This window comes from Sciurus carolinensis, chromosome 3 (genome assembly GCF_902686445.1).
Source record: "Sciurus carolinensis chromosome 3, mSciCar1.2, whole genome shotgun sequence".
Lineage (NCBI taxonomy): Eukaryota > Metazoa > Chordata > Mammalia > Rodentia > Sciuridae > Sciurus > Sciurus carolinensis.
Window position 1 is genome coordinate 59,153,327 of NC_062215.1, and position 22,602 is coordinate 59,175,928.

General features: G+C 41.9%; 2 pseudogenes; both read right to left on the bottom strand.

Annotated features, from left to right (window-relative positions):
- Positions 1-5,797: 5,797 nt before the first annotated feature.
- LOC124979821 (activating signal cointegrator 1 complex subunit 1-like) lies at positions 5,798-7,271 on the bottom strand (annotated as a pseudogene).
- An 8,997-nt stretch (positions 7,272-16,268) lies between these two features.
- Positions 16,269-21,039, bottom strand: LOC124981176 (olfactory receptor 1F1-like; annotated as a pseudogene).
- Between the last annotated feature and the right edge of the window lie 1,563 nt (positions 21,040-22,602).

The window sequence follows — 22,602 nt, forward strand, 5'->3', positions numbered from 1 at the left end:
TTTTTGTCTTGATATCTAAGCTTGGTCTTAAACATCCAGCAAGCCAGTCTCATCCATCATAAAGTGATATTACTGGGCTTTAACTTCAATGTCTATAACTTTACAGTTATTTACCCCCTTTTATTTAATTGGAGTCTATATTATCTTCTCTGTCCTATAGGTAATGCCTTATTACTTCTTCTTAATTTAGGTGACTTGTTCATGAAGCAGTACTTCTGCAAAACATTAATCAGGCAACAGTTACAGAGTTTACAAGGAAAATACAAAATGGAATTAACAACAGTAAAAACATATTTAGTTTGTGTAATAGTTATTTTGAATTTTGGCTCCCCTGTTTGAGATCACAGTAATTTTACAAAAACAACAACAAGGAAAAAAAAAAAAAACAGTCTTTTGAATGTAACTTTGAATGAGCCAAAGTTGGGCTTATTTTGGAGCCATTCTCACATGAAGTAACATGGCAGGCAGAGCCATATTTATGGGGCTCTTCACAAATCCTAAGCATTCTAATTCTGAAGTTGATCTTTGCCTCCTCTTTAATCATCATTTTACAAAGGTTTCATACATTCTTTCTTGAGTCTACATGAACAACAGTCAACACAATATGACATTACATCTAAAACATGAATCAAGGAGAGGCTGAGAGAGCTTTTAACTTTCCTTTTGTGTAGCAAAGTGGCAAAATGCTTTCATGTTTCACAATATTAATCTTTAAACAAATCAGGCTCTCACTTTTAGAAATACATTTACATTTTTATCCCAGTATAGAAGGTAACATAAAATTTTACATACATCCTATTGATAATAGGTCCTGTTATCAAACATTAAATGGTATAGATAAATCCACAATAAAATGTACTATTCTTATAAGTTTAAAGTTACCATACAGACAAGTTTAATTTGTAGAGCAGCAGCTTGATAAATTTTATGCTTATAAGACTTGTATATGTGGAAGATGTAAATATATTTAATATACAAAGAAGAGTGGCCGCTCCACAATTTCCTTGATATTTTTATATTAATACAGTTTAGTTTTTTAAACAAATTTAAACTCTGTAATATAGTATAATATTCTAACTATTGTATATATTATAATATTCTAACTATTGTTGTTTAACTACAATTGTACAAACCCTAATTCTTAAGACTAATCATTCTAAAGAATAAAACTAGACAGACACAATGTTGAGAGTAAATTAGTGTTTAAAGAAGTTCTTGTCATTTTAACATTTGGAATCTTTGGTTTATCAGTACATTAGTATTTACTTTAGGAAAAAACTTAAATAGCTTTAACTCATTGTCTCACATACATATTACCAACTTAGTTACACACAAACTTGTTGAAATTTGCCCTTTATTTACACACAGCTTTCTTAGCACTAAAACCCTCATGTATTTCATCACACAAAGACATTCCTACCCAGAAACATTTTTTCTGTCTAAATATATTTCCATACCTAGAACATTTAATTTTTCTCTTTCCTGTCTGTTGACCCCTATTTTGTTCTCATTTTGGAACAAAACTTATGAAATTTCTGAATTTAGATAAATTACTCCTTTTTAATAAGATAAAATAACTTATGGTATTTATAGTACTCTAACTGAAACACAGTTGAAACTTTTGGATCCTTTAGTATATATAATTGTACCTGTTAGAACTTAACTCTTAGTAACCTTGTTTTTAGTGATGACATAAAGAAATTTTAAAATCTTTTTACTTGCCCATCTATGAAAACACCAAGAATAATTAAGTATGCTACTCCCTGAAATTCAAGGAGTTAAGAATACTTGATATTATTAAATAGTTAGCATTTTAACTTTTGTAAATTAATCAGATGTCTTAACAAACTCATTTGAGTAATCCCATACATGTCAAATCTAATATACTAATTTTACTGTAAAAAAACAAGATATCAGACAAGTGCATAGAACAGGATTTGTCATCTCTTTCCTATTGAAGAAAAGTCCTAGAAACAATTAATATTAGACATTTTACAGACAGCAACATTTTATTAGTTTGACTATCTAGAGACTTTTGTGTTAAGTAATTTTAAAGACATTTTACTTTCATTTGTTCACCTAATTCAATTGAACCTTTTAAAATCATATGAATTAAAGGTATTTGGATCCATTTTTTAATTTTAATTCATGAGTGCTCATTATTTATGTCAATTTAGATATCATGTACATGATACTTAGTCACACATACATAAATATCATGATATACACATAACACAAAAGCAAAGGCCTTGTAGCTTTTCATAGGTAAATCTCCATCACAATTTAACAGATGATCAAAAACTCTAGTTGAATAAAAAACAGAACTGATCAAGAAAAATCAGAGCTCAAAAAATACAGAATGTAAGGGAAAAAAGATGCATCCTGGAGAAATGATATAGCCATTAATTATTTTAATAAAGCACCATACAATTTATTTTTTAGTTTAGATTAGTTGGAGTTCAGGTAAAAGTCACTCTTTCCTTTAATTTTTTTCTTAGGTTTGAGACTGACCTCCTACTGAGCCTGCAGGTTTCTCCATTTACATTTCAATGTAAGCCTTCACAGAAATCTGTAAGGAGCTAAGAGAGAGAGATTAGTGGTTCTAGCAAAAACTTGATACCAAGGGCATTTTAACAATTTCTTATTTTAGGACAGGTTTGGATGTCAAAGAAAATTATGAGAACTTATTTTCCATTACTTTTCAGAATGAAACTACTATGCTAAGCTCCTTACTGAGATTGCCATTAGCTGTTGACCTGATTTGTCCATGGCTGCCTATCCAGCAGTCTTGGGTGAATATTTGTAGGGTTATTTTCCTCTCAGTGACAAACAGGTTAAATCTTGTTTCTTAGGTAAGCTGAGAACAGAGGCTTGAAGTAAGGTCCCTTTTTGATATTTTAAAAGCCTTTAGTTTGTTTTGGTTCCCACATCAGGGCAGTTGATCCTTGGGGTAAAGTTTTTTAAGGAGGCTATAAAGAGGATTAGATAATTCCCTATACCCAGGAATCCAAGGCCTGCATTATCCAGTTATCCCTAGGAAGCCTCTGTAATGGCCTTGGTATTTCTCCTATGTGGTAGCACATAAAGGATGTCATCTACGTAATGTTTTATCTCTAAATTTTGTTAAGTCCTTAACTTGGGTTTGTCCAAACAGGTGAGAGCTATCTTCAAATCCTTGAGGCAACACTGTCCAGATTAGTTGAGATCCACTCTCTGGTTTCTCAAAGACTAACAGGTATGGTGATTGATTGTCTAGGCTACACAGAAAAAGGCATCTTTTAAATCTAACATTGTAAACCAAGCAGCAGCTGGAATTTCAGATAACAGAGTACATGGATTAAGAACTACAGAACTACATGGAGGGAAATTGCTTTATTAATTATTACAAGGTTTTGGAATAGGCAGTTGACTTTTGAACTCCTAAAATGGGTAAATTGCTTTGACTGTTGCAAGGCATTAAAAGTTTCTGTTGTTTGTAAGCTTTATTACATTTAGAAAAGTCAATAATCTAAAGTCTCAAAGGTAGTTGAAAAATTTTTCTCTGGACCCTGCCAAACTTAGTTGGGGTCTAGAACTTTCTCTCCTTGGGGAGGTAAGTCTCTTCATGTTCTTTGTGCACGTGCACTTCTTTGAGCATAAGTTTTCAAATCATAAGTCAATTTTTGTTCCAAATCAGCAAACTGTCCTGAACTGGTAAGCATAGCCAAGGTAATCTGAACTCCATTCAATTTATTAATTTCTGCCTGATCTGAACAAGAACAATGCTTTATTCAATTGGATTTCCATGTTAAATTGTCACCTTCATAAAGGTAGGAGCTAGCTAGCAGGAGTCAATCATTCGGTGGTAGGGCCTCATTACATATGGATTGTAAGAGGCTTAGTACGAATGACATGTTTGCTCCATACATAGAGCTTGCAGATTTTAACTCCCTTAATATTGTAAAAGGATTAGACACATGAGTTCTTTTTGGTTCCTCAGAACTTTGAGAATCATTTTGCTCTAAAATAGAGTATAATCAGAATTTTGTTAATTCCTTCACTGCCATATTAACAGAGGTAGGAATTCTTAGTCTTGTGACTTGAAGTTCTTTCCTAGGAGCAAGGTGAGGCACTGGAGCAAGACCTTTCAAATGTAAATTACAGAGATCCCATGCTAGCTCATCTTCCTCTACATCTGAATACCTTCCAACCTTCTGAATAGAAACTTGCACCCACCTTTCAGAATCTCTTTGTCCATGGGAAACTGCTTAAGGTTAATTACTAAAATCTTTTTAAATATGTTCCCAGAAGACAAAGAGGTCCTGGAGGATGAATATTTCTGATTCTTACATTTAAAGTTCTTAATAGCATGATTAAATCTGCTGATTAAATCTCCCAATGTCCATAAGTCAACATCTTGGTCCAAATAAAAGCAAGTTTCTATTACAGTCCAAATTAAATTCCCATAGCCTCCCATTGTGCTTCCAATCCCCATGTTATTTCTTTTCTCATATAGAGGCTTGACCCTCAGGGGCTCTGCCTGAGCAGGGAGCAGCCATGTCTGGGCAGGGAGCAGCCATGTTTTCAGTAGGCTTTTCCACTCTGCTCTTTCCCATCACCCCCACCCGGTAGCAGAAACCATGCTGTTTCTGGAGGGCTGGAAACCATGGCAGGAACACACATATTTAAACTAGGAAGCAAGAGTAATTTCCCCTTCTTAAGTTAGAGATTTCCCCTAAATTCCTGATTAGGATCTTTTTGTTCTCAGGATCCTAAACTTTTGTACCTAACTAAGTCAAGTTAGATCTCAGTCTTGTAAGGAATCCGGCCTCCCAACCACCTGTCAATCTGCATTCCGCCCGCCTCTCCCGTTACAGGAATTTCCGGCTTATGTTGCCGTAATCTTCCTGCCTCCCACTTTACGTTCTAATATGTCATTCGTCCATCAGTCAGTCTGTAATAATTCTCCTCCACGATTGGTTCCTCCCAGCCCATGAAATTCCAATATCTGAGAAGAAACCATACGCCATGTTCTTCTTTTTCTTCTTTCCTTTTCCCCGAGCGGATGTGAATCGTCCACATAAAATAAAAGTTCCTTGTGTGAGACCTGTGTCTGCGGAGCGTTTTTCTGGGAGCTATCTGAACAGTAACTGCCCCTAACAAGTCTCATACAGGTCACACAGAGGCAGGAAGCCCTGCCTGATGGAGTCTGCAGTATTTATAGCAATCAGATCTCCATTTGCATTTCAAGAACTGTAGGAGTTGTGTTCTCTTCACTGAATTTTCACTCTGGCTAAGTATTGAATATAGCTGAATTAATTTTCTTTCTCTCTCTGTAGAGAGAAAATTCCCCAGTTTTAACATCACACAATTAAATTCCCTTTCCTTTCTTTCTTTTTTTTTTTTTAACTTGTCAAGTGCATTTATTCACAAATGACCTGTGCAATCCCAGTGATAAATCCTTGATGGTGGCTAGATGCAGTCCTCACAACGTAGCTACTCTGACACACAGGGTTGAGAAGCAGGCTCAAAGAACAGAAAATAAGATTCAAGATAAGATTAAGGAATGAAGGAAGGAGGAAGATGAGGACATGGAGGGACAAAGAATGTGATGAGGGAGGAGGACTGGAGCTCCCTAGCAGAGCACCTGGGAGGACTGATGGGACATCTAGCAAAGCCATGCTGGGAACACTCCTCCCTCTGCTGCTCTGCCTTGGGCAGACATTCTTCCTGCTTTCTGTGCAGTCTGCTGATATTACTGTTTCCTTGCTGCTGCCCTCATGAGATGTTCAGTTTCCACAGCTTTCCAAGGTCCACCTCAGGAGAAGTCAATTTGTCCACAGGAGGCATAGTTTCCAAAGCCATCTACTGTGACCCTTTGAGAGATGTGAATGGAATTGAGTTTTAGGGATCCAAAGTAGAAGTTCTCAAACAACTTTAAAATGTTCCGGCCATCAAATGACTCTCTTTCCTTGAAGATATATTTGCCATCTGCTGTGTAGAGATTGTACCTGCCTTCAGCATTGGGATCTTTCCTGAATAGAGTATTCATGACTGTAGCATGCAGTTTCACACTATTCCATGTTAGGTCGGAAATTAGGCGACTGTAGGGGGCAAAGCTGAGCAGCTAGAACAAAGACCAGTCCGCCAAAGGTGACCAGAAAGTTCGCAGCAAGGTGGATGGAAAGTTCCACTGACCCTTCACACCCACCTGTCACTCAACAAAACCCCTCCCATCCTAGTTTATAAAAACCCTGGGCAGCCAGGGCCATGTGCGATTTTCTCTGGGTCCCTATACCCTGGGGATCTGGGAATTTCGCCCAAGAGCCAAATTCCAATAAAGCTTGCTTCAGCCACTTTTCTGTCCCATTTTGTTTGGCTGCTACCTGTGCCCGCCGAGACCCGCCAAGTTTACATTTGGTCCCGCCGTTGAGCCCGCCAAGCCCGCCCGAGCTTACATTCCACTCTTTCACTATTAGTCCAGATGCCTGAAAGCATTCCAGTACTCATCAACCAATTCCTGCAACCTGTTCTAGCCATCTTTCATATGAACTTTACCATAAAGAACATCCACTATACCAGGATCATCATTCATGTACTCTATTCCTGCCATCTCTATTTCCAAGGGTTTGCCACCAGAAATGTCAGTACCAAACTCCTCTTTAGAGCATTGTAGCATCTCACATGCCTGCTAGATCTCTTCCTCACTCAAAAGCACCAACATCCCAATAGTTAGGTGAAGGTTTTTTGGAATTCTGGAAAATGGAGCTATCAACCCCATGATTCATGGAATACTTTTCCAGCACTTCTTTCTGGAAATTCAGAAATTCTTCTTGAACTATAGTTTCATTGAGGATAAAGGCAAGAAAGTGAGTGAAGGGTTGTTTTCTTCTAAAAGTGTCCAAAAGAACATCAATCTGAGTTTGGGCTGAAATTACACCATTTCAATGCTGACCAGTGATCACAATTTCCCCCTCTTGTCCAGGTTTAGGAATGTTAATAGAAGTTTTGGTCTCCATTTCTACTTTCTTCCTAATGTCCCCTTTCTTTCCAACTATATGCTTGTAGAGCAGGTTGCGAGCACTCACGGTAGATGGGAATCCTTATGGGGTCTGCCCTACCTCATAGGCATCACAGGACTCATCAGCATATTCCACTGGGTCTTGATAGAAATCCTCTTTGTCTTCTTCATGTTGGTAAGTCTTCTCTTGGATAGTATTCTTCCTGTAATTTCATCCATCGATTATTATAAGCTGTGGGCACAGAACTTCCATGACACCTTCTCCAAATAATATTCTATTGAAATCCTGCATGGACTAGAAAAATGGAGGAGATAGGAGACTGCCACAGCAGGCATGGAAAAACTCCGTTTCCTTTCTTACTAATAAACTTATTCACATGCATATACTTCCCATGGAAAAGGGGCCAACTCAAATTCAAACGGCATTTGAGTTTTTATTATGTTCACAGAATTAAAAACTTCATGGGTTAAAGGGTCTTTCCAACTTGTATCACCATGGAAAAAATTAGTGCCCAGCTCAGTTTTCTGCCAATATGCACCCCTCTTCTACCCAAGAGCTGGTGGGTTTTCTGGTCATTAGGACTAATCAGTGGAGCATTTCATGTGTCCAGCAGTGACTGTCACATGAGTTCAGTGTGTGTGCATGGGTAGTGGCAACAGAAAGCATCCCCTACCATAGCTGCCCTGTAAATACAAGTTACTGGATGTTCAGGTCCCTGACTTCAGCCTGGATGGTGGGGAGGTGTGGGGTCACCTCTGTGCAGGGAGCCCTCTGAACTCACCTCCAAAGAGCCAGGGCTCTTCAGCCAGTTGACAGCAGATTCCTCTAGGATGGCTTCCCATTGGCACCCAGCAAGGGACACAGTCCCCCCAGTTGTCTAGCCCCTGCAGGGAGGCAGAAGCTGTTCCTAGCCTCTGACACAGCCAATAGTGGGCAACATCCTTGGCTCTGAGTCTGGAGTGGCCCTTGGTGTGCCTCTTTCCATGCTGCAGAGTCCCTGCAGCCTGTGCCCCAGCACCTAGCTCTGTGCAGGAGTCAGCAAGCAAAGGAGAGTGGTGTGGGCTCATTTATTGGAAGTAGGATGGCACATAGGGAGGGTTCAGGGCTTGTGAGGACAAGCAGTGGAGTCATGAGCTCATCTTGGATCAGCTTGCTCCTCTCTAGGGGACTGAAGCTGACACTGTGGCAGGATTTCTGCACACAGTGCTTCAGGGAGTTTAGTCTTGGGGTAAATACAGGAGCTGGACAAGGAGAATCTGGCACTGATCCTGCTTTAGACCAGATGGCCTGGCTGCAAGATCAGGGTATGTGACCTCAACAGCACACTGCCTGCTGGAAAGGTCCTACATTGTCCAATCTGGTCTAGAAGCCTCGGGGCCATGTTTGCTAGACACATGCAGCTGGAGCCAAAGTCAGGAAATGCCCAGGAGGTCTGTTGGCCCTGGCACTCTGTCCAGTCCCAGGTAGCCTGCAGCAGCCCCACTCAGGTCCACAGTGCCTAGAGACATGATTACCATCCTTTGGCCAAACAGTGATAAAAAGCATCTCACTCATCCTGTATTTCCACAAAATTTAATGATGTGCTACAGCAGATTGTGAGGTGGGGCCTGGGGGCTGTCCTAAACCCTGTGCCTCCTTCTCACTCCCACCACTCCTCACAGAGGAGTAACTGTCCAAAGCAATCACAGAAAGAGGAGCATCAAATTCAAAGCCTTTTGTTTGAGTGTGGTGCTGGAGACTGGATCTAGGGGTGTTCTACCACTGAGTCACACTCAAGCCTTTATTTTGAAACAGGGTCTCTCTAAGTTGCTGAGATTACAGGCAAGTTCCACCACGCTTGACTTCAGTGCCTTTTAATACTCTCTTGAGACTGGTTGAGAGGCCTGGTCCACTCACCACAATCCAGGACTGCTGGCACGTGATGCTGGGGGTCATCACAGAAGGGACTGCATCCACCCTAAGACAGCATGGTGGACTCTACACACCACCTTGCCTCTGTTTGTTGCAAAATAAATGCAAGAATGCATCACACTTCTTTTAAAAAATCAGGTGAGGGAGAAATATGCCTAAGAGGTAAAAATCCACACTCAGGTCCTCTCCTCTGTTCAAGTGGGTGGCTGAGACTCTCACTCATGAATGACCAGACAGAGCTGGGGACCAATCCCAAACCACTCCTTCCATGTGCATCACACATGTACTTCCACCCATGCATATTTAGTCATTGGAACTTAGGGGATAGTAATGTTCCTTGGGTTTAGAAGCTAAAGTGACTTTTAGATTCTCATGTTGACAACTATAGGTATAGAAAATTTCTTTATGTTTCAGGAGGCCCACTGTAAACAGTCCCTTTGATGGCAACTTTTAAGCTCCTTCTGATTTTCTGTAATCCCAGCTTCCTCATCTCCTCTGCAGGTCTTGTGCTCAAATCAGATTATTTCTGCTGAATACATTCCCCAAAGTAGAATTCTGAAAAATAAATGTTGCACATTTAAAATACTGGTTATTTCTGCCAAACTTCCCTTCTAGAAGGTTGCACCATGCTATCAGACTTTTGGGCCTTGGTGGAGGGTAGGAGAATACTGAGAATCACAGCTATGTTTTTTTGGTTCTGATGGGCAACCTCTAGCACCTGAACTTTCCCCCATGCTTTGCTGACATATTGTCAGAGCATGGAACTTATGTCAAGACTTGGCATTCACAGAGTGCCCTCATTCCATTCTGAGTATTTTTCTATGTGATTCCTATAAAATGGCACCTAATCTCAGACTAGTTGCAAAGTTCCCAAATAAGATTCATAATCTCCCTTCTCTACATGGGGTGCAGATGCAGGTGGGCCTAAGTGACCTGGGAGAGATCAACTCACTGGAGAAAAGGAAAGGCCTGCCTCTGACTTTGGGCCCACCTCTGGCTCATCTGTCCCACCAGGCACCAACTCCTGTATTGGCTAATAACCATAGATCCTCAGGATATTGGGACAAGGAAGGCTGTCACTGAAGTCAGTCAAGAGATTGGGTGGGTAGGTCAGGAAGGACAGAAGGATAAGCTGGCACTTTCAGGTGAGGAGGAGGATTGAGGGAGCCTGGAGCCTGGTCCATTGCCGTGCTTGTGTCTTTGTTGTTGTGGGGCATGATACCTGGAGAATGGACACGAGCTTACTGTTGGACAGTAAAGTTTAGAGCTGAAACTTAGACTTCAGGCTCCTCTATGTGGTCTTGGCACAGGGAAACTGAATTCCAGTGTAGGCAGGGCATCCAGAATAGTGTCAGGGCCTAGGCCTTTCAACAATGGAAGGAGAGTCCAGGACATCATCTCTGACAAGGGCATCTTCTGGGACACTTGCACAGAGACCTTCCCAGAGAATGGCAGCTACTCCCAGGCCTCTTCCTGCAGTGCTGATTGAAACAAAGTCCAGCATGGTTTTGGGAATCCCACATGTGTGTGGAAGACACTGACCCACTCAAAGAGCCTTACTAGAGGGCTTTCTGTAGAAGAACCTGGTACCAGGACCAATTTTCTAAAACACCCTCTTTCGGGTTTCCCATGCCCTGCCTGGTGTCCTGAGCTCTCTATGGAGGGTGCTGGGAACACTGTTGCTCAGGTCTGTGCAGTTGGACAGGACCTTATTATCCATGGCAAATCAGTTCAACCATCTCAGAGTCACACTGCCTGGACTCAGTACAATCACTGACTTTCATCTCAGGTTTTGTGCACTGGAAACCTGTGCCCTGAGTCAGCATCAGGAATGCAGGTGCTAGCTGGAGCCTGTAGGCAGAGGCTGCTGACACAGTTCTCCTGTGGGACTTCCTAGGAGGTTTTCTACTGCAGGTTACAACATCCTGAGAGATCCTTTTGTCTGCTGTCCACAATCTGGCTCTCAGGGTCTGGGGGTGTTCACTCAAATCCATTGCTCTCCTCTTAGAGAACCAGGATGTCTCCACATTAGAGCTGAACTTCATGGCTTGCTCATGCAAGCAGTGACTCAGAATGCCTGCTGGAAGCTAAAGAGGGTGGGCCCTACTTTCCATCTCTCTCAGCTGAAGGTCTCCATCTCTCTCAGCTGAAGGTCACCTTCTCAGAGATGACTTGGCCAACCATTTTGATGAGCCAACTGCTCTCCAGAAAAAGATTTTATTTCATCTTTGCTTTCCCCATATGAATTCTGGTGCTCTGGGCAACTCACAGACACACCTGCTAGCACACGTGTTCAGCACACAGATGTTCAGCAAGAATTCGACTGAATGACCTTCTTCTAAATCCCCAGCTCATATGCCCTGCCCTTCTCTCAGCACTCTTACAATGAATTCATCATCTACATTAACTTTCTCTTATTCTCTCCTTGTGTAGAAGCACCATTCAGATCTGGTTGAGGACAGAGATGGAGAATTTTCTCTACATTGTGGGGCTCGCTAGTTGAACTGGGTCTTCCTACTGCAACCTGGGAAGTTCCCTAGTCTCCTTTCTGAGCAAAGGAGATAAATGACCCACCTGCATCTCAAGGGCCTGGGAAGATCAATCGGTACCTACAAAGTGCTCACAGAATGAGCTGTCTGCCTATTAATTCAGGAACTAAATAGAAAGCAATTTTTCACCTAGGGAAGACATTCTCCATGCAAATGCCCAGTGTGGAGACATCCAAGATGGGAGAGAGAGGAAGGCTACATGTCCAGTTGCTCTGTGGATCAGGACTCAAGCAGGGGGAGAATGTTCACGGAAGGTGGGTGAAAGAGGAATTTCACTAAAATTCAACATTGGACAGTTGGAGTGTCTTAGAGACTCAGAAATTATGGTGCACTAAACAAAGAAGAAAGAGTATGTTGGAACCAAGCCAGTTGCAGCAGCCATGCTGGTTGACCCCAGAGGAGAGGAGAACAGAGGAGAGAGAACAGAGAGAGAAATGCAATGGACAAATTTGGCACAGAAAGTTCTGTAGCTCAGAAAGGCAGCCCAAACTTAGCTGATCCAGAGCCTGCACAGCCATCTGGTGTTGGAAAAGGGCACTGTTTTTCAACTGGCCATGGACAGCTGAGGTGGGAGCCATCTCAAGGAGGCCACACTCCAGCTTGCTGCTGTGGAGCTGGCAGACCTTAGCAAACACTGTTCTGGCAAGTACCCAATGTGTGACCCAGGGTTTACCCAGCGGAATGTGAGTGAAACAGGCACAGAAGAGATTTTACCTAGGGGGTTTCAAATAAGGGATACAGAAGGGAGCCAATTTTGCTTTCCCTTTGTGTCTGATGGCTCATTTGACCAGTGGAAGTGGGTTGGAAATTTGAAAAGGTGGTTGTTAGTGCACCCAGGGACTCATCCCAGGAAGGCTATGTTGAGGGCAGCAGAGTATGTGGAGTGTTGCCCACCATCACCACCACCACACCCTCAACCCCCAAGCCCTATAAGCAGAATTCCTGGAAGGATCCTGAGACCCAGACTCCCAGCAAAGATTGGCAGCTGCCAGGTGCTTGGGGTGAGACCATCCATTCTTGTCAATTATTATTTTGACCACCTCATTGGAGACCATTTCTTCATTGTTCATTAACAATATTTTTTTCCTTTTTTTATGTGTGCTTTTGCTGTGCTTCTTGGTTTGTGTACATATATACATACTCATATTTCTTTCTGTTTTTCACTTTTAGCATTTTTAAATGTCATTATTTTTTCTTGCCTTGTCTTTTGAGGGCTAAGAATTTTGTTTTATTTTGGTTTTGTTTTTTTTTCCTCTCCTTTCTTCTCCCACTAACAGGAAATTCTCTTGTTCTTTATCCCTTTACTTTATTTTTCCTCCTCATTCCTTATAATTATAATCTGCTATATCTCTTTTGCATTCTCTCTGTTCACATTTGAAACATTGTAAATTCTCTTCTATCTTCCTATTAAATTTTCATTTCTCTTAATGAACTGTATTCTGACCACCTTTTAGATCTAGTTCATTTATAAAACTTCTGACCCCACCATTCAAGTTGCAATTATTGCTGCTGTGGATGACTTAATTGACACACTGCTGTTTGCCTTAATGCCAGATCTAGTTCACAGTAGCTTTTGCTGTTGGCAATTTCTGACTCCCCCCTGGAATCTTCCAGGGTGATTAGGTGAGCTATAGTCACATCACTGTGGCAAGGTTCAAGCCATTGTCCTGCAACTCAGTAGGTGCTTCCTGCATCATCTCAAAGATATATATATATATATATATATATATATATATATATTTATACTTATGAATACATTCTATTAGAATGGAAGTATATAAACCAAGAGCATCAGGAAAAGATATGTATCAGGAGGAATCCAGAGAAGTTGAGCACAGGTTTTTGAACATTTCCCCATCTAGGGTCATACAGGACTTGCTTTCTCTTTAGCAGTAAACTATGTGGACATGTGCAAAATGTCTCTGCACAGAGAAAACTGTTCAAATTTTGGTGTCTGAGGCTTTTATTGAGAGCCAGTCACATAGAGATGTCATGCTACATGACAGACACAGCTGCTGAGACTTAGGATCCCAGGTAGGAAATCAGATGCACGTCAAGTATGCTGATGTATGTGCAAAGTAATCCTGACAGGCTGAAATGACATGGTCTATTGCCCCAGGTATATAAAACATAATTATCAACCATTAACATAAGAACATTCTGAGGGCCACTTTCCCAGGGGTTGGCTAAAGGTCAGGCATCATTCTAGGTTCCCTTGAAGATATGCAAGGACTGAACAGCAAGACCTACTCAAGAAACACTTTCCTCATACTCCACATGCCCTACTCAAAACTCAACAGTGCCCCATTATATGGATGAAATATATGTGTAAACTCTGACATATAATAAGATCACATCTAGTCATTGGTAGAACTGAGATTTGAAGCTATGGTGGGTTTATTCTCACTTAGGCTGTACTGCCTTCTCACTACCAGCTACTAGTGTGCTGAGTATTTACAGATCACCCAATCCACTGGGATGAGCAAAACCCCTACTTACTATAAATTAGTTTGAGCCATCTTCCCACTCTGCTGGGGGCACACAAAGATGTCTTATGCTCATTCATATATGACCTCCCCAGGGATTCTGTCTTTGCACAGGAAGTTTCCCCAGGTATGTGTCTATAAGGTCATCATAATTTATAGGTGGTACAATGTTGCTGCTTATGTGCAAGATACCTAATAGATAGTATATGCATTTGAAAGTTGGGGAAGCATGGTGTGCCAGGCTGGTAGCACACACCTGTGATCCAAGCTACTCAGAAGGCTGAAGAATGAGAATCACAAATTTGAGGCCAGTCTAGGCCACTTTGTGAGACCTTGTCTCAAAATAAAAAATATTCTGAGTAGCAGTCACTGGCAGGGGACTTGCCAAGCTTTTGCAAGCCCCTGGGTTCCATCCCCCATCCCCAAAGAAAGCATTGTGGGAGCTATAGACTTGAATTTCCTACTGGTATTTCCTATTTTAAAAAGAAAACTGAAAAGCAATAAGTTGCAAATTATTCTGATTAGAAAAGACCGATCTTTAAAAACTGCACAAATAGAAGCAAAAGTTGTCATCAAATTTTAAATTATCATGACAAAATTTTAAATATATGCAAAAGTAGGGAAAGTAATACACTGAACTTCCATATAATCATTACTCAGATAAAACAATTATCAGTACATGGCCAATCTTGTTTCAATTAGACTTATCCATTATCCATTTGCATCCTAAAGGATAAAAACTTCTTGAAATGCACAAACATACTGGGTGCACTGTTGTATACCTGTAATCCCAGCTCCTCAAAGGCTGAGACAGGAGAATCCCAAATTCAAAGTCAGTCTCAGCAAAAAAAAAAGCAAGGCACTAAGCAACTCAGTGAGACCCTGTCTCTAATAAAATAAAAAAATAGGGATAGGGATGTGACTCAGTGGTCACATGCCCCTGCTACCAGCCCCCAAAATTCACAAACACTACCATTATTTCATTTGCAAAATAATGATAATACCCTATGTTTTAGTTAGATATCAATGTCACTAGAAGATCTGACAGGGACACCTTATAGGAATAAAAGTTTATTTTGATTCATGTTTGCAGAGGTTAGTTCTCTAACCAGTTGACTTCATTGCTCTCGACCCACAATGAGGCAGAACATCATGGCAGAAGGGTAAGGCAGCTCTAACATAGCAATCAGAAGCAGAGGGAGCTCCTTTTGCCAAAGAAAAAGTATAAACCCCAAATCCATTCCCCCAGTGACCTACTTCATCCAGGGAATCCTACCTGCCTACAGTTACTGCCCAGGTAATCCATATAAGTGCACTGATTCACTGATTGGATCACAACTCTCACCATCTGATCATTTAATCTCTGAAAATGCTTGCATTGGTCTTATACTAATGCTTTTGGGGGACATCTCATATCTAAACCACAATATTCTGCCCTGGTCTTCAAAAGCTCATGCTAAAATCACAATACAAAACATATTCAGTCCATTCCCAAGGATTCCCATAGTCTAAACAGTTCCAGCATTACCCAAAATTCCAACACCTCTTTGGATATTCAAGGTAAACTTTTTCCCTCCAAATATGTACATCTTCCAGAAGCAGTATCTCTAAAGTAGATGCATCAGGGCAGTTATCAAGAGCCCTGCACTTTAGGGAACACCCCTTGCTGGTGAACAAAGAAGTAACCTCCAAGAGGCATACTGCTGGACACTGTGGTGACCATGCCAGTAGAGGTGGTATTATGTGGCACAGGTTCTGACAATTGAAGCAGGAGGAAGTTAGTTTTTGCAGCTATTTATGGAGTTGGCCCAATGAAAGTGCCAGCCAGTGGTCTGTGTATCGTAGCCATCTCCAAGAGCTTTCTACAACACCTAGGATATCTTTGGAAACTATGAAGAGGTCCTTCATAGATAAGAAGTGGGCAGCTTTCACAAGTAATACCCCTGCCCGTGCCCCATCACCAGGGTCTACACAGTGCCCAGCCAGTGTCTTCTGGCCCTCAAAGCAGTGACTGCAGCCTCCCCAGCCCAACTGCAAGAGACCCAGAAGGGCCTGTGGTCAAAAGCTTGGGCCAGGAGAGGGAGACTGAGACTCCCAGCAGAGACAGGGAAGTGATGTTGGATGGAGGCAAGGCAAAGGGAAGTGTGGGAAGCCTCGAGAGATTTCCCTGTGTCCTGGGAAGAGCATCTGCAGAAGCCAGCTCCATATATGGTTTCTTATGGAAGGTGGATAAAACTTAATTTTAGTCATAAAAGGAAGGCTTGTTGGGAGGAGGCAACAGGGCTGTGGATGTGGCACCCAGCTCAGAGACCCTGAGTGACTCACTTGGCAGCTGCATCAGGTGCAGAATTTGGCAGCAGCCTTGGAAAGGGCTCCTCAGAGAGGGTGTCGTAAAGACATGTGCCACAGTCACCCTTATTCTGCCAGAAAGACACTGCATTTTACCATGATAGTGGCAAGCCTGCATGTGGGGTAAGCTTGGCCCACACCCAGATTGGTGGCCCATATTGGTGTCCATGTTTGGACAAGCAGTGGTCCTGTTTGTGACTTCCTATTTGCTAAGCTCTCAGAGGCTAAATACTTCTCCTGTAGGCCGCAATGCAGTGTCCACACATGGTGACAGAACCAAGTGGCACTGCCATTCTAATGTGGGCTTCATCCCAGGCTCTGTTCATTAGTAGTTTCTTGCTGAGGCCTGTGCAGCTTTGCCAAGGCCTGATGCAGGTTTTCTCCTATGAGTGCACAGGACCTGCCCCTTAAGCTCAACCATGTGACTCGACCTTGGCCAGCTCAGGTCTGAAAGGTGGAGGACTCCTCAGGCTCCTGGGCAAAAGGGGGATGCAAGCCAGTGGCCACAAGGAACCCAGTGAGTTCCAGAGTCCATTTTTCCCACAGTTCACTTGTGGACACTCTGCAGGGCTGGTGCTCAGCACACTGACACATATCCTAAGAGCATGGCAGTGACCATCCCCCCACCGGGGGTGTTGGATGAGGGCAGAGAGGAGGGCTCTGAGCCCCATGGCACCACTTCTTAGCTCTGTATCCTTGGGCAATAGTCCTCATTTCTCTAGGCCTCCACTTGCTTATCAATAAAATGGGAATGACAGTGGTTCTATCACATGCTTGTTCTTCCACAGTCATGTGTCTCATTGGTGTATGATTTTTCTTTTAAATATTTATTTGTTTATTTATGTATTTTTGGTACTGGGCATTTAGCCTGGGGGACTCTACCACTGAGCTACACCTCCTGCCCTTTTTATTATATTTCGAGACAGTCTCTCTAAGTGCTGAGGTTGGCCTAGAACTTGCATCCTTCCACTTCAACCTCCTGAGTTTCTCGGATTACAAGCACCCAGCAAGCTGACAGTTTTTACAGAGTGAGACTTGACTTTGTCAATGATGAAGTTGCTACGCACATACAAAACAACCTGTAGTCCACCAAGGCAGTCATGGAGACTCTGCTTCAGAAGCTCCAGCAAGTATATCAGATTCTAGCAAAACTGTGAAAGTAGCAATCCTGAAAATCCCTGTGCTTCTAGTAACTAACCATATGAAACTGCATCTCTGGGCTTAACACCAGGACAGGACATCTCCAGGATCCAGGAAGGAGGAAACTGGTTGAGGGATGGGTGGGCTCAGAAGTCAACACTGCAGCCTTGGGCATGCCTGCCACTTGGAAGACCCTGGCAGCCTGAGTTTTACAGGGCAGAGAACATGAACTAACGAGATATATAAGATTGGAAGCATCCATGGAGTCCGAATTTCCAATGAATTTCCAATGTAACTGCAATGAGAATGTTCTCCTAACACTGCCTACCTAGCAGCAAGAGATGAGAAGGAAGCTGCCCTCTTTGGAATGAAGGGGAAGGAAATACTTTCTCCTGAGAATCAGGATAGATGACCTCATGTTGGTTTAGGATTTATGTTATCTACACCTTAGAGGCATTCCAAGACAAGTAGTTGTATAGAAAATAAAACTACTAGTCCAGTAGAATCAGCAGGACCAGTGAGACTCAAGATGGCTTTCAGCTCCATCCCCAAAAGAACTGCCCTGGATTGTTGATGCTAACAGATGTCAGGTTCCAAAAGCAGTGGGCATCAGTAGAGACACCCCTCTCCTAAAATCAAGATGATACATAAACCTCAAAAATCTAGAAGAAGTACCACAACATGAAGAAAATAAGAGGAAGGGATTACTAAGTGTGAAAATCCAAAAAATCAATGGTGCTGAAAACAAAAACACAATAAAATTAGCATCAGTTAAGCTAAATATTCTGTTTGGAAAGATGAACCTACCAGGTAAAACAAGACAAATCAGAGAAAAGGCATAAATAAAGAACACTAAGAATAGAAAAGGAACCAAGTGAAAAGGAAATGAGGGAGTTTAATAATTAAGAGTGGGAAGTGGGTGGACTTGGTGCATACTGTATGCATGCATTGAAACATTACACTAAACCCTATGAATATGTAAAGTTAATGCATGCTGCTCAAAACTTTTAAAAAGGAAAAAAGAAATAGGAACAGTTAAAATGAATAAAATGAAATTAAAAGAAAAAGAAAAAAGGTGGCCATAATTACACTTAAAGAATTCATATATTATTGAAAGTTTCTCAATGTGTTGTAAAAAATCAAGTAGACTAGAAATCATTGAAGGAGATGAATAACTCAGACTTACAAATTTAGGACAGTTACTTGGTTTCTCTCAGTCTGTTTTCAGTCTTGTAGTATGGGAAAAAAGTGTATCTTCCTCTTGGAAACTTCCGTGGATTGAAACATGCACTAAACACTTAGGACTGTACTTGTCACTATCAGTTCCTCACTAACTGTTGACTTTTATTTATGCTTTTACAAGAATAGCCATTACATCCTTATAATACTGAAAAACTGGGAAAACATTTTAAAATGTTTATTAAAATATTAATAATAAAGAATGATTAAATAAGTCATAGAAGATCTATAGGATCTAGGAGTCTGTACCTGAAATTAAAAAGAAATGCACTCTATTTGTAGCAACAAGATCTCCTAGATGTCTTATTTTATGCTACAAAAAAAGGAAATTGCACAATAGTATATAGTGGATGATGTTATTTATGTTTCAAAATAAGAGAGAGAGAGAGAGAGATTGAAGGGACAACTGAGATGGAAGTAGAGGTTGATTTGGGTGGGTAACTTTTGAATTTTACTTTTGAATTTTCACAGTGAAAATGGTTGGCACAGTATATATGGGGTGAAATTTTAAAAAACTTAAACCACTTTAAAAATAACTAGATCTTCACCGAATTTTCCTGGGGAGGAGTCTGCAGGGCTGTAGAGGTCATTATAGCATGTTCAACCATACCTCCTTAAAACCCTTCACAGAGAAAATTCACTGTAGCCAAACTATGGAACCAGCCTAGATGACCATCGACAGATAAAAGGGTAAAGAAAATGTGGTATATGTACACAATGGAGTTTTATCCAGCCATAAAGAAAAATTAAATTACGTTATTTGCAGGAAAATGAATGTAACTAGAGACCATCATATTAAGAGAAATAAGACAAACTCAGAAGGTCAAGGGCCATGTGTTTTCTCTCATTTCTGGAAAGCTAGAGAGAAAAAATCAAGAGAAAGGAGGATGGGATGGGAACCTCATGAAAAGCAAAGTGAGATCAATAAAGGAAAGGGACTAGGCCTGGGAGGTGAGGAGGGAGGGAAGAAGTGCTGGGGAGTGATAGTGACCAGATCACGCTGTTCCATCGTGTGCATGTATGACTATGTAACAACAAATCCCATCATTATGCACAACTCTAATGCACCAGTAAAAAAATGTGGAAAAACTCCTCCTCAGACCTCCCCTGCTTCTCCAGGTTCCTCTCCACTCCCCTTTGCTGGGAATCACACTGTTCTTGCCCTTTTCCATAAACAGGTAGAACTTCCTTGCATTGCCTTCATTTGTTCCCCCCAACTATTTAAAGTAGTTTCTAATTCAAGCACCCAGACAATGACTGGATCTAACTTACAGCTATGTACCCAGCACTATAATCAACACGTCCTTTTTGCTTTGTCTAATTTTTTATTTAACAAAAAATAAGATGTCATAGGGTCAAAACTGATACTTTTTGAGAAACTAAAAAAGAAAGTTTTGGGTAATTGTTATTATTACTAAATGCTAGTGATCCCAGACCTATCCTTACCTCTTGGGGTGCAGCTCGGCTTCTGAGCCCCCATGTTAGAGCACCTCTGACCTCTTTGTTGAGAAGTCTGTAGATGAAGGGGTTCAAGGTCCGTGTGACCACTGCACATGCCACACTGCCCGGTAGGTCATATTGTGCTGAGTAAGCGGATGATGGCTGGAAATATACTGAGAGGACAGAGCCAAAGAAAAGCGACACCACCTCCAGGTGGGCCCCGCAGGTGGAGAAGGTGTGGCGCGGCCTCCTGTGGACTGCACTCTAAGCACCGCAAAGAGGATAGGAGAGGGACACGAGAAGCAGCGGGGTCAGCACCACTGCCAGGCCCTCGGGGAAGATAGTCTGCGGGGGACATGTCCCGACCGACATCGCCAAGCTCAGCATCACCGTCACATCACAAAATAAGTGGCGCACAGGGCTGAAGCAGACCTAGGAGAGTGCAGAGATAAGCAGCGTGTGGAGCAGCGAGTGCAGGTGGGCCACCGCCCAGGACGCACCCACCAGCGCCGCTCAGCGCCAGGGTGTCATGACCGCGGTGTAGTGCAGTGGCCGGCAGACCGCCACCACATGGACGTAGGACATGGCAGCCAGGAGGTAGCTCTCTGCGATGCCCAGAGCCACAAAGAAGTACATCTGGGCAAAGCATGCTTAGAAGGATATGGCCTGGCCAGGGTGGAGCAGGCTGGACAGCAATCGGGGGACAGTGACCGTGGTAAAGCAGATATCCACAAGGATCAGGTGACCCAAGAAGTAATACATAGGGGAGCTCAGAGCCCCATCAGACCTCACCAGTACCACCATGCTCAGGTTGAGCAGAGAGATGCTGAGGAAGAACAGGAACAACAACGGGTGGGCGACTGTGTCATCCATCAGGCCAAGGAGGAGGAACTCTGGGCACAATGTGAGGTTGACCAAAGCCATTGAGGACCCTGCCAGGTGGGAATGCTGAGGAGTGGACTTCCTCCATGTTGAGGTTCCATGGGTAAATTTTGATACACATCCCACACACAGAGTATTTACAAAAATTTTGATAATACAGATTTCTGCTTGCTAAAACAGGTGGAAAACCACATTGCTCATTGAATGGTCCTGATCTTAAGAAGAAACTGCATTTCCCAGGGGTGTTTTAAGGTAATGGTTAAGTGTCCAGTTTCCTTGTAAGTCATACCTGATTTTGAGTCCTGACTTTACTACTAAGGTAGTATGTCCTCTCTGAATCTCAGTTTCTTCTTTTTTAATGAGGAAAATACTAGTTTCTATCCTTGGACTTGGTTATGAGGATAAGTGAGTAATAAAGTTTCAATTGTTAGCATAGTGCCTGACACATAATGTCTTATAACTTTTATCTGTCTACTCATCATTAGTCTATCAAATTCATCATCATCATCATCATCATCATCATCATCTAGTCAATGAGTTAGGACCCAGGCCTTCTAAATACCAGTCTAAATCTCTTCACAAAAAACCTCACTGCATTTGCCATTCATTTTCACCACTCATTGTGCGCTAATTCACAAATCGTTAAACCTTCTCTGTAAAGGATTCTATAGTAAATATTTTAGGTTTGAGGGTCATACCATTTCTCTTGCAGACACACCACTCTGCCTTCGTAGTGCAAAAGCAGTGGCTCAGAAGAAGTAAATGAGTGCCCATGGCCATGCTGCAATAAAATTTTACTTACAAAACAGGTGGAGGACTGGAATTGCCCTGTGGGACGTGATTTGTTGAACCCTGTATAGGATACTGGGGGAGACAGGGAGATGAAAGAATCTTAGCTTATATCCCCAAACAGTTTGATCTGGAGCAACATGCAGAGGGTCTTTGTGTTTCTAATTTTATGAACCATGTGGAAATAAATTCTTCTTCTTGGAGGAGTTTGGAAAGAATTCAAAAAAGGTGTGGGACTTGAATCAGGCCTTGAAGAATGAATAGGAGTTCACCAAATAGATGTGTTCTGGTGTAGGAGGAGAGGTATTACTGACAGTGGGAAGAGATTGTGTGGGGTTGTTGGTAAAGGAGGCATGGATTGAAGAAGGCTAAGCATCCACAGTATGACACCAAGACTCTGGGCAAAGCATAAAATAAGTTGTATGAAAAACTGTTACATTTCTCAGATAGCCATGACTTCAATGATTTCAGGAATAATGCACTCACTTTGTCTCCCATTATGTCTCTTCCTTAAAATACCACACTCTTCTCCTGTTGCTCCAAACTCTCTACAAGTGTTCTGCTACTAAGCTAATCTGTCAACCCTTTGCCAGGAACACTGGTCAGGCTTTGATGAGTTCCCAGAGAATGGACCAAGTCAGGTCCTACCAAGGACCACCTCCCAGGAAGAAGCTGCATCTCCCTGCCTTGTCCAGCGAACTGTATAATACAAAATTTATCCAAAAATACCTGTTAAATGAAGCTTTTTTTGAAGAGCAATGAGTGAAAAACATAAATGCGGAAGGATGAAGAAAAGAATGATGGGAAAAGTCCAAT